The sequence below is a fragment of the Oncorhynchus masou genome, unplaced genomic scaffold (assembly GCF_036934945.1).
Source record: "Oncorhynchus masou masou isolate Uvic2021 unplaced genomic scaffold, UVic_Omas_1.1 unplaced_scaffold_2966, whole genome shotgun sequence".
NCBI classification, from domain to species: domain Eukaryota; kingdom Metazoa; phylum Chordata; class Actinopteri; order Salmoniformes; family Salmonidae; genus Oncorhynchus; species Oncorhynchus masou.
Window position 1 is genome coordinate 1 of NW_027009385.1, and position 13,211 is coordinate 13,211.

The following is a 13,211-nucleotide window of genomic DNA, read 5'->3' on the forward strand; positions in this document are numbered from 1 at the left end:
TGTATTGTATGTTGTACCTGTATTGTATTGTATTGTATACTGTAGCTGTATTGTATGTTGTACCTGTATTGTATGTTGCACCTGTATTGTATTGTATGTTGTACCTGTATTGTATTGTATACTGTAGCTGTATTGTATGCTGTACCTGTATTGTATGTTGTAACTGTATTGTATTTGTACCTGTATTGTATTTTGTACCTGTATTGTATGCTGTACCTGTATTGTATGTTGTACCTGTATTGTATTGTATGCTGTACCTGTAGTGTATTGTATGTTGTACCTGTAGTGTATTGTATGCTGGACCTGTATTGTATGCTGGACCTGTATTGTATTGTTAGCTGTACCTGTATTGTATGCTGTACCTGTATTGTATGTTGTACCTGTTTTGTATTTTGTACCTGTATTGTATGCTGTACCCGTATTGTATTGTATGCTGTACCTGTATTGTATTTTGTACCTGTATTGTATTTTGTACCTGTATTGTATGCTGCATCTGTATTGTATTGTATGCTGTACCTGTATTGTATTGTGTACCTGTAGTATATTGTATGCTGTACCTGTAATGTATTGTATGCTGTACCTGTATTGTATTGTGTACCTGTAGTATATTGTATGCTGTACCTGTAATGTATTGTATGCTGTACCTGTATTGTATTGTGTACCTGTAGTATATTGTATGCTGTACCTGTAATGTATTGTATTATGTACCTGTAGTATATTGTATGCTGTACCTGTAATGTATTGTTTGCTGTACCTGTATTGTGTACCTGTAGTATATTATATGCTGTACCTGTAATGTATTGTATGCTGTACCTGTAGTATATTGTATGCTGTACCTGTAATGTATTGTATGCTGTACCTGTATTGTATTGTGTACCTGTAGTATATTGTATTCTGTACCTGTAATGTATTGTATGCTGTAACAGTATTGTATTTTGTACCTGTATTGTATTGTGTACCTGTATTGTATTGTATGCTGTACCTGTAATGTATTGTATGCTGTACCTGTATTGTATGTTGTACCTGTATTGTATGTTGTACCTGTATTGTATGCTGCATCTGTATTGTATTGTATGCTGTACCTGTATTGTATCCTGTACCTGTATTGTATTGTATGCTGTACCTGTATTGTATTGTATGCTGTACCTGTATTGTATGCTGTACCTGTATTGTATTGTATTGTGTACCTGTAATGTATTGTATGCTGTACCTGTATTGTATTGTGTACCTGTAATGTATTGTATGCTGTACCTGTATTGTACTGTGTACCTGTAGTATATTGTATTCTGTACCTGTATTGTATTGTATTGTATCGTATTGAACACCGATCCGTCCTCCATGCATTCCCTACTGGGCTTCACAAAGCCATGCAGTAGTCAGCCAGCCATTCGAGATAGAAATTGGCTGTGGGCACTGGTCTAAGATCAGCTTACCCTCCCCCAGTCCAAACCTTTTTTAACCTGAACCTTAATAAAATATATAAAACTGATCCTAGATCAGCCTCTGGGGCCGACCTACTCCTATTCCTGTCCAGCCAGCCAGCCAGTCAGTCAGCCAGCCAGCCAGCCACTCTTACAGGCTGATGTTAAACCGGAAAACATAGATGACAATATGATGCAAATAACAGTTGTTAATTACTATAGCCACAATATGATGAAAATAACAGTTGTTAATTACCATAGCCACAATATGATGCAAATAACAGTTGTTAATTACCATAGCCACCTGACTTTTCTCTTCCTCCTTCATTTAGAAGGAAAAACACAAGAACACAAGAAACATTCACATTATATGGCTTTGTTAAGGCTTCTACCATGTTGAGGATAATGGATCAAGCATAAGCTGCACATTGTAGATGCAAATAGTATAACATGGTATGCATTCTGTGTGCTTTGGAATTTCCTCAGTACTGATCTCACCTAAACTAACTGGTTTCATGTCATCTACGTTTTCCATATACTGTCAGTGAGTTTTAGCATGGTTGAACGAGGCTATGTGAGTTTTAACATGGTTGAATGAGAATAAGTCATTTCAGCATGGTTGAACAAGGCTAAGTGAGTTTTAGCATGGTTGAACGAGGCTACATGAGTTTTAGCATGGTTGAACGAGGCTAAGTGAGTTTTAGCATGATTGAACGAGGCTAAGTGAGTTTTAGCATGATTGAACGAGGCTAAGTGAGTTTTAGCATGGTTGAACGAGGCTAGGTGTTGTTTTAGCATGGTTGAACGAGGCTAAGTGAGTTTTAGCATGGTTGAACAAGGCTAAGTGAGTTTTAGCATGGTTGAACGAGGCTAGGTGTTGTTTTAGCATGGTTGAACGAGGCTAAGTGAGTTTTAGCATGGTTGAACGAGGCTAAGTGAGTTTTAGCATGATTGAACGAGGCTAAGTGAGTTTTAGCATGATTGAACGAGGCTAAGTGAGTTTTAGCATGGTTGAACGAGGCTAAGTGAGTTTTAGCATGGTTGAACGAGGCTAGGTGATGTTTTAGCATGGTTGAATGAGGCTAGGTGAATTTTAACATTGTTGAATAGTTTTTGTATCTGGGCACTTTGGTTTTATGTTCCTCACTAGATCAGTTGTGTTACATGGCTCAACCCTCAAGATCAGTTGTGTTACATGGCTCAACCCTCTAGATCAGTTGTGTTACATGGCTCAACCCTCTAGATCAGTTGTGTTACATGGCTCAACCCTCAAGATCAGTTGTGTTATATGGCTCAACCCTCTAGATCAGTTGTGTTACATGGATCTAGGTGAATGTGTGAACATCTCCAACATACCTGCAAGGAACTGCATTTAATCTTTATTCCCACGCCACCGTGACCAACCTCATTCTGCTCTTCTGTTTCCAGTATGGCCTGTAAAAAGGCTCTCCTCTCGTGGCTGGAGGACTTCTGGTCAAACATCCCGGCTTGAATCACCTTCTGGTCAACGTTCAGTTTGTACTTAGCAGCCGCTAGGATCTTCTCCTCCACACTGTTGACCGTACACAGACGCAGAACACGCACCTCGTTCTTCTGACCAATACGATGAGCCCTGTCCTGGGCTTGGAGGTCCTGGGAGCCAATCAGAACAGAGAAACTCCAAGGTTAGCCAGGGGTAACTAGAGTGGTTGTGTGTGTGTGTATGTGTGTGTGTACCTGGTGAGGGTTCCAGTCAGAGTCAAAGATGACCACAGTGTCCGCAGCCTGCAGGTTGAGGCCCAGTCCCCCGGCTCTGGTGCTCAGTAGGAACACAAAGTACTGGGAACCTTTCTCATTGAACTTCTTCAGGAGCGCCGCACGGTCCTCAGACTTGGTGGTGCCTACAACACACAGCAACACATACCACAAGCACCGTACTTCAATATACCTGTCATAAACTGATGAAAACAGGTGAAAACATTGTTGAGGCGCAGGTAAAGGAGGCTGCATCTGGATTAGGTTAAAGTTAAGACAATTTCATACCGTAAAGGCATAGGTAGTGGAAGTTGAGGTATGGTTAAAGTTTAGGGTCAGAGATGCATACAGTCGAGGCGCAAGTAAATCTAAAATGGCGCTGGAAGAAATGGCAGCAGTTGTCATGTTCTGACCATAGTTCTTGTGTGTTTTCCTTGTTTTAGTGTTGGTCAGGACGTGAGCTGGGTGGGCATTCTATGTTGTGTGTCTAGTTTGTCTATTTCTATGTTTGGCCTGATATGGTTCTCAATCAGAGGCAGGTGTTAGTCATTGTCTCTGATTGGGTACCATATTTAGGTAGCCTGTTTTGTGTTGGGATGTGTGGGTGATTGTTTCCTGTCGTTGTGTTTTCTGCACCAGATAGGACTGTTTCGGGTTTTTTGTAGTGTGTTCATGTTGAGTTTCTGTCATTAAATAACCATGGACACTTACCACGCTGCACTTTGGTCCTCTCCTTCCCAGGAAGAAAGCCGTTACAGCAGTTTTACGTGCGGCCAACCAATTGTGCTACTATGTGTTTTTTCTGCGTTATTTGTAACTTATTTTGTACATAATGTTTCTGCAACCGTATCTTACGGCAGAAAAGAGCTTCTGGATATCAGGACAGCGTTCGCTGACCTTGGATTAGACAAAGAGCTTCTGGATATCAGGACAGAGATCACTGACCTCGGATTAAACAAAGAGCTTCTAGATATCAGGACAGCGATCACTGACCTCTGATTAGACAAAGAGCTTCTGGATATCAGGACAGAGATCACTTAACTCTGATTAGACAAAGAGCTTCTGGATATCAGGACAGAGATCACTGACCTCGGATTAAACAAAGAGCTTCTAGATATCAGGACAGCGATCACTGACCTCTGATTAGACAAAGAGCTTCTGGATATCAGGACAGAGATCACTTACCTCTGATTAGACAAAGAGCTTCTGGATATCAGGACAGCGATCACTGACCTTGGATTAGACAAAGAGCTTCTGGATATCAGGACAGAGATCACTTACCTCTGATTAGACAAAGAGCTTCTGGATATCAGGACAGAGATCACTCACCTTGGATTAAACAAAGAGCTTCTGGATATCAGGACAGAGATCACTTACCTCTGATTAAACAAAGAGCTTCTGGATATCAGGACAGAGATCACTGACCTTGGATTAGACAAAGAGTTCCTGGATATCAGGACAGTGATCACTTACCTCTGGATTAAACAAAGAGCTTCTGGATATCAGGACAGTGTTCACTGACCTCGGATTAAACAAAGATTTGGATATCTACACAGCGTTCAAGTAACCTTGGATTAGACACAGGACATTCTCCAAACACCCGACAGGGCTGACATCCCTCTGATTATTTGCAAGAGGAAGCTTCTGCAGGTAGAGGACAAAGAGCCGGATTAGACAAAGGCTTCCGCCGATATCGGCCAGAGATCGGGACCGTTGGGTTGACGTCACCGGCTTTCTAGCTATCGCCGCTCCATTTTTCATGTATCCATTTGTTTTGTCTTGTTCCCTGCACACTTGGTTTTCATTCCCCAATCAATCTACATGTATTTATTCCTCTGTTCCCCATCATGTAAGATTTTTTTGTGTGATACATGTTTTTGTACGCACTGACCTTGTGTGTGTGATTGATTACAGACCCGAGCACTCACATCCGATTAGACAAAGTGCTTTGAAAGGTTGGTAACGATCACATCAACACCATTATCCTAGAAACCCTAGACCCACTCAATTTGCATACCGCCCAAACAGATCCACAGATGGACAAAAGGAACACTGATGTGAGAATGCTATTCATTGACTACAGCTCAGCTTCAACACCATAGTGCCATCAAAGCTCATCACTAAGCTAAGGATCCTGGGACTAAACACCTAGATCCTCCCATCCGGGACTTCCTGACGGCCCGCCCCTGGTGGTGAGGGTAGGTAACACACATTTGCACGTTGATCCTCAACACTGAGCTCCCCAGGGGTGCATGCTCAGTCCCTCCTGTACTCCCTGTTCACCCATGACTGAATGGCCAGGCACGACCCAAACCATCATTAAGTTTGTAGATATCAGGACAGGCCTGATCACCGATTAGACAAAGAGCTTCTGGAGGAGGACAGAGACCTGGCCGGGTGGAGCCAGAATAACAACCTCTCCCTCAACGTATCAGGACTAAGGAGATGATTGTGGACTAGAGGAAAAAGAGGATATCAGGAGCACGCCCCATTCACAGACAGGGCTGTGTGGAGCAGGTTGAGAGCTTCAAGTTCATTGGTGTCCACATCAACAACAAACTAGAATGGTACACACACACCAAGACAGTTGTGAAGAGGGCACGACAAAGGCTATTCACCCTCAAGAAACTAAAAAGATTTGGCATGGGTCCTGAGATCCTCAAAAGGTTCTACAGCTGCAACATCAAGAGCATCATGGATATCACTGACCTGGTATGGCAACTGCCTCTTTGATTAGAGGCACTACAGAGGGTAGTGGATATCAGGCCCAGACATCACTGGGGCCAGGCCTCCTGCCATCCAGGATCTCTACACCAGGCGGTGTCAGAGGAAGGCCCTGGAAATGGTCAAAGACCCCAGCCACCCCAGTCATAGACTGTTCACTCTGCTACTGTAAGAAGCAGCGGACATTCTCCAAACACCCTTGACAAAAGGCTTCTCAACAGTTTTTGCAAGAGGAAGACTCCTGAACAGGTAATCAATTGGCTACCCGGACTATTTGCATTGTGTTACCCCCCAACCCTTCTTTTACGCTGCTCCTAGTTCTGTTTATCATATATGCATAGTCACTTTATCCATATCTATATGTACATACTACATTTCAGTCTGACTAACCGGTGTCTGTATGTAGCCTCTCTACTGTATATAGCCTCTCTACTGTATATAGCCTCTCTACTGTATAGCCTCATCTATGTAAGATATAGTGTGCTACTTTTATAGCCCCTCTACTGTGTATAGCCAGTTGACTGTATATAGCCCCTCTACTGTATATAGCCAGTCTACTGTATATAGCCAGTTGCTACTGTATATAGCCCCTCTACTGTATATAGCCCCACTACTGTATATAGCCCCACTACTGTATATAGCCCCACTACTGTACATAGCCAACTACTGTATATAGCCCCTCTACTGTATATAGCGTTCTCCATACTGTATACAGCCCATCTACTGTATACAGCCCCTCTACTGTATGTAGCCCCTCTACTGTATGGGCTTCTACTGTATAGAGCCCTCCCTGTATAGAGCCCAACACTACTGTATAGAGCCCTCTACTGTATATAGACTCTCTACTGTATATAGCCCCTCTACTGTATATAGCATCTCTACTGTATATACCCCCTCGACTGTATATAGCCCCCTCGACTGTATATAGCCATCATCTACTGTATATAGCCCCTCTACTGTATATAGCCTGATCTACTGTATACAGCCCTCGACTGTATATAGCCCCTCTACTGTATATAGCCCCTCTACTGTATATAGCCCTCCCTCTACTGTATATAGCCCCTAAGGACTGTATATGGCCCCTCTACTGTATATAGCCACTACTGTATATAGCCCCTCTTCACATGTATATAGCCTCTACTGTATATAGCCTCTACTGTACATAGCCCTCTACTCAACATAGCCCCTCTAGAATGTATATAGCCTCTACTGTATGAAGCCCCTATACTGCTATTCACCCTCTACCGTAAAAAGCACCTCTACCGTATGGCCTGAGATCCTCAAAAGGTTCTACAGCTGTAGCCATCAAGAGCATCCGTATGTAACCCTCCTGGTATGTAACTGCCCTTTGACCGTATGTAGCACTTCACCGTATGTAGCCTCTACTGTATATAGCCCCTCTACTGTATATAGCCTCTCCTGTATATAGCCCTCTACCGTATATAGCCCCTACCGTATATAGCCCCACCGTATATAGCCCCAGTCATACCGTTATAGCCCCTTACCGTATATAACCCCTACATCACCGTATATAACCCCTCTACCGTATATACACCAGGCGGTGTCATATAAGGCCTACCGTATATAACCCCTGGTATATAACCCCAGCCACCCCAGTCATAGACTGTTCACTCTGTATATAGCCCAAGCGGTATATAGCGCCAATCTACCGTATATAGCCCCCCTCTACAGTTTTACCCCTCTAGCCATATAGACTCCTGAACGGTAATCAATTGGCTACCGTATATTTGCCCCCTTGTATATACCCCCCTACCGTATGTAGCCTTCTTTTTACCGCTGCTGCTACTCTCTACTTATATATATGCTCTACTGTATATAACCCATATCTATATAACCCTACTACATTATATCAGCCCCTCTAACTGTCTGTATAGCCCTCTTTATATACCTCTCTACTGTATATAGCCTCTCTACTGTATATAGCCTCTCTACTGTATATAGCCTCTACTGTATATAGCCCCTCTACTGTATATAACCCCTCTACTGTATATAGCCTCTACTGTATATAGCCCCTCTACTGTATATAGCCCCTCTACTGTATATAGCCCCTCTATAGCCCCTCTACCGGTTCCGGGTTGGAGCGAGCCCATCTACACTTCGGTCCGCAGGTAGTAGCCCTTTTCATTACATTTCATTATAGTACAACGGTTTACTGTCTAATCTAGCAATGTCTCTACTGTACATAGCCGCCTTTGTATCAAAGATAGCGCCCCTCTACTGTATTTCGGCCCATCCTAACGTAGTCTAGACTGCTCTCTAGCAGCTAGCTAACGTCCACTAGCTCCTGTATAACGCCCCTCTAGCACTGTATATACACTCTCTACTGTATATAGCCCCTCTACTGTATAGTTGTCTTTCTGATCTGTATATAGCCCTCGACTCCTAACGTATATAGCCTGCTTTCTGCCCAGCAGCTAGCTAACTGTCCACTAGCACAGCAGCTGTATACAGCCACTAGCACTGTAGAAACTATTACACTCAATGACAGCCCTAGCTACATAGTTGTCTTTGCTGTCTTCGTATCCAGCCCCTTGTGTAGCTTAGAGTGTAGACTTAGAGTGATTATCTTAATCCCCCGAGGTTAGCTAGCCAGCTATTTGTCGTCCTTAACGTTATAGTCACCCTCTACCGTAGCTAGCCCCTCAGCGTAGCCAACGTCTTCCGAATTGAACTTCAACAACCGTCAACATTCCCCTCTACCGTATGTAGTATCACATTTTCATTTCACTTCATTACAGTACAACGTATGATTTGTTTGCCCCTCTAGCCGTATGTAGCCCCTTTGTATCGACAATTGTGTAGTCTGGAGCGATTTTCCGTATGTAGCCAGCTCTACGTTCTTTTAACGTAACATTACGTAATAACACTGCTAGCTAGCCAGCTAGCCCCTCTAGCAGCACTGTAGAAACTCTACACTCGACGGAACGACTTGATTAGTGTAGCCCCTCAACAACGTAGCCACTGCCAGCCCCTCTCCAGCAGTACTGTATCATTTCAATCATTTTAGTCAATAAGATTCTTGCTACGTAAGCTTAACTTCCTGAACATTCGATAAGTGTAGTCCACTTGTCATTCCAATCTCCTTTGCATTAGCGTAGCCTCTTCTGTAGCCTGTCAACTATGTGTCTATCTATCCCTGTTCTCTCCTCTCTGCACAGACCATACAAACGCTCCACACCGCGTGGCCGCGGCCACCCTAATCTGGTGGTCCCAGCGCGCACGACCCACGTGGAGTTCCAGGTCTCCGGTAGCCTCTGGAACTGCCGATCTGCGGCCAACAAGGCAGAGTTCATCTCAGCCTATGCCTCCCTCCAGTCCCTCGACTTCTTGGCACTGACGGAAACATGGATCACCACAGACAACACTGCTACTCCTACTGCTCTCTCTTCGTCCGCCCACGTGTTCTCGCACACCCCGAGAGCTTCTGGTCAGCGGGGTGGTGGCACCGGGATCCTCATCTCTCCCAAGTGGTCATTCTCTCTTTCTCCCCTTACCCATCTGTCTATCGCCTCCTTTGAATTCCATGCTGTCACAGTTACCAGCCCTTTCAAGCTTAACATCCTTATCATTTATCGCCCTCCAGGTTCCTCGGAGAGTTCATCAATGAGCTTGATGCCTTGATAAGCTCCTTTCCTGAGGACGGCTCACCTCTCACAGTCCTGGGCGACTTTAACCTCCCCACGTCTACCTTTGACTCATTCCTCTCTGCCTCCTTCTTTCCACTCCTCTCCTCTTTGACCTCACCCTCTCACCTTCCCCCTACTCACAAGGCAGGCAATACGCTCGACCTCATCTTTACTAGATGCTGTTCTTCCACTAACCTCATTGCAACTCCCTCCAAGTCTCCGACCACTACCTTGTATCCTTTTCCCTCTCGCTCTCATCCAACACTTCCCACACTGCCCCTACTCGGATGGTATCGCGCCGTCCCAACCTTCGCTCTCTCTCCCCGCTACTCTCTCCTCTTCCATCCTATCATCTCTTCCCTCTGCTCATACCTTCTCCAACCTATCTCCTGATTCTGCCTCCTCAACCCTCCTCTCTTCCCTTTCTGCATCCTTTGACTCTCTATGTCCCCTATCCTCCAGGCCGGCTCGGTCCTCCCCTCCCGCTCCGTGGCTCGACGACTCACTGCGAGCTCACAGAACAGTGCTCCGGGCAGCCGAGCGGAAATGGAGGAAAACTCGCCTCCCTGCGGACCTGGCATCCTTTCACTCCCTCCTCTCTACATTTTCCTCCTCTGTCTCTGCTGCTAAAGCCACTTTCTTCCACTCTAAATTCCAAGCATCTGCCTCTAACCCTAGGAAGCTCTTTGCCACCTTCTCCTCCCTCCTGAATCCTCCCCCCCTCCTCCCTCTCTGCAGATGACTTCGTCAACCATTTTGAAAAGAAGGTCGACGACATCCGATCCTCATTTGCTAAGTCAAACGACACCGCTGGTTCTGCTCACACTGCCCTACCCTGTGCTCTGACCTCTTTCTCCCTCTCTCCAGATGAAATCTCGCTTCTTGTGACGGCCGGCCGCCCAACAACCTGCCCGCTTGACCCTATCCCGTCCTCTCTTCTCCAGACCATTTCCGGAGACCTTCTCCTTACCTCACCTCGCTCATCAACTCATCCCTGACCGCTGGCTACGTCCCTTCCATCTTCAAGAGAGCGAGAGTTGCACCCCTTCTGAAAAAACCTACACTCGATCCCTCCGATGTCAACAACTACAGACCAGTATCCCTTCTTTCTTTTCTCTCCAAAACTCTTGAACGTGCCGTCCTTGGCCAGCTCTCCCGCTATCTCTCTCAGAATGACCTTCTTGATCCAAATCAGTCAGGTTTCAAGACTAGTCATTCAACTGAGACTGCTCTTCTCTGTATCACGGAGGCGCTCCGCACTGCTAAAGCTAACTCTCTCTCCTCTGCTCTCATCCTTCTAGACCTATCGGCTGTCTTCGACACTGTGAACCATCAGATCCTCCTCTCCACCCTCTCCGAGTTGGGCATCTCCGGCGCGGCCCACGCTTGGATTGCATCCTACCTGACAGGTCGCTCCTACCAGGTGGCGTGGCGAGAATCTGTCTCCTCGCCACGCGCTCTCACCACTGGTGTCCCCCAGGGCTCTGTTCTAGGCCCTCTCCTATTATCGCTATACACCAAGTCACTTGGCTCTGTCATAACCTCACATGGTCTCTCCTATCATTGCTATGCAGACGACACACAATTAATCTTCTCCTTTCCCCCTTCTGATGACCAGGTGGCGAATCGCATCTCTGCATGTCTGGCAGACATATCAGTGTGGATGACGGATCACCACCTCAAGCTGAACCTCGGCAAGACGGAGCTGCTCTTCCTCCCGGGGAAGGACTGCCCGTTCCATGATCTCGCCATCACGGTTGACAACTCCATTGTTTCCTCCTCCCAGAGCGCTAAGAACCTTGGCGTGATCCTGGACAACACCCTGTCGTTCTCAACCAACATCATGGCGGTGGCCCGTTCCTGTAGGTTCATGCTCTACAACATCCGCAGAGTACGCCCCTGCCTCACACAGGAAGCGGCGCAGGTCCTAATCCAGGCACTTGTCATCTCCCGTCTGGATTACTGCAACTCGCTGTTGGCTGGGCTCCCTGCCTGTGCCATCAAACCCCTACAACTCATCCAGAACGCCGCAGCCCGTCTGGTGTTCAACCTTCCCAAGTTCTCTCACGTCACCCCGCTCCTCCGCTCTCTCCACTGGCTTCCAGTTGAAGCTCGCATCCGCTACAAGACCATGGTGCTTGCCTACGGAGCTGTGAGGGGAACGGCACCGCAGTACCTCCAGGCTCTGATCAGGCCCTACACCCAAACAAGGGCACTGCGTTCATCCACCTCTGGCCTGCTCGCCTCCCTACCACTGAGGAAGTACAGTTCCCGCTCAGCCCAGTCAAAACTGTTCGCTGCTCTGGCCCCCCAATGGTGGAACAAACTCCCTCACGACGCCAGGACAGCGGAGTCAATCACCACCTTCCGGAGACACCTGAAACCCCACCTCTTCAAGGAATACCTAGGATAGGATAAGTAATCCTTCTCACCCCCCCCGCCCCCTTAATGATTTAGATGCACTATTGTAAAGTGGCTGTTCCACTGGATGTCAGAAGGTGAATTCACCAATTTGTAAGTCGCTCTGGATAAGAGCGTCTGCTAAATGACTTAAATGTAAAATGTAAATGTATAGCTCCTCTACTGTATATAGCCTCTACTGTATATAGCCTCTACTGTATATAGCCCCTCTACTGTATATATGTCTTTTTACTGTTTTATTTCTTTACCTACCTATTGTTCACCTAATACCTTTTTTGCACTATTGGTTCAGCGCACGTGACAAATAAACTTTGATTTGACTTGAAGTAGGGGAAATTGAGGTATGGTTAGGGTCAGAGATACATACCGTCGAGGCGCAAGTAGAGGAAATTGCGGTAAGCAAAGTAGTCCTCCATGATGGTCATGAGTGATGTCATCTGACAGAACAGCAGAACTCTGTGGTTGGTGACATGCAGCTTGGGAAGGATCCGGTCCAGCAGCTCAAACTTCCCCGATGCACGGTACAGCTCGTGTCTGGGGTGGAGGGCAAGGAGAATAAATAACCATCTGGTCCCAGAAGGGAAAAGTGTTGTCTGGGGTGTTTAGCGTTCGGCTTTTGAAGGACATTCATGTTGTGTTTCATAACTGAATGGGCAATGTTGAGTATCTTAATATCTTACCCGCTTATAACGCCGTTCGGGAAGCCTAAGTGCTCAGCAAAGGACTCCTGTGAGACAAGACAGAGAGTGAAAAATCAGAATTGAATTAAAAATCTATTTTCTTAGAGTTTATTTGTGATTAGCTGGCACATCTACATAGTTATCAGATAATAAATCCTAACTCCACTAAGTAAATATTGTAGATTGAATTGTGTGAATTAAAACAGACACAAATGAAACATCTGCATGCAGTCTGGGACCAATTAAAATGTTGCCGAACTCTTCTAGTAAACAACTCATTAAAGGTTTCACTGCAGAGACAATAAAACAAGAGCATGATGGTGGGCTGTGGCTGGGTGTCACATCTCAGACAGGCCTGGGGTGGCTAGTCTTACCCTGCCAGACTGACGTCTACCCTCCAGGCTAGTCTTACCCTGCCAGACTGACGTCTACCCTCCAGGCTAGTCTTACCCCTGCCAGACAGACGCTACCCTCCAGGCAAGTCTTACCCTGCCAGACTGACGTCTACCCTCCAGGCTCTTACCCTGCCAGACTGACGTCTACCCTCCAGGCTAGTCTTACCCTGCCAGACTGACGTCTACCCT

At 46.0% G+C, this 13,211-nt stretch overlaps 1 pseudogene; it reads right to left on the bottom strand.

Moving 5' to 3' along the window:
• Positions 1-1,769: 1,769 nt before the first annotated feature.
• The window catches only part of LOC135534069 (probable global transcription activator SNF2L2), a 44,640-nt pseudogene continuing 33,198 nt past the window's right edge, over positions 1,770-13,211 (bottom strand).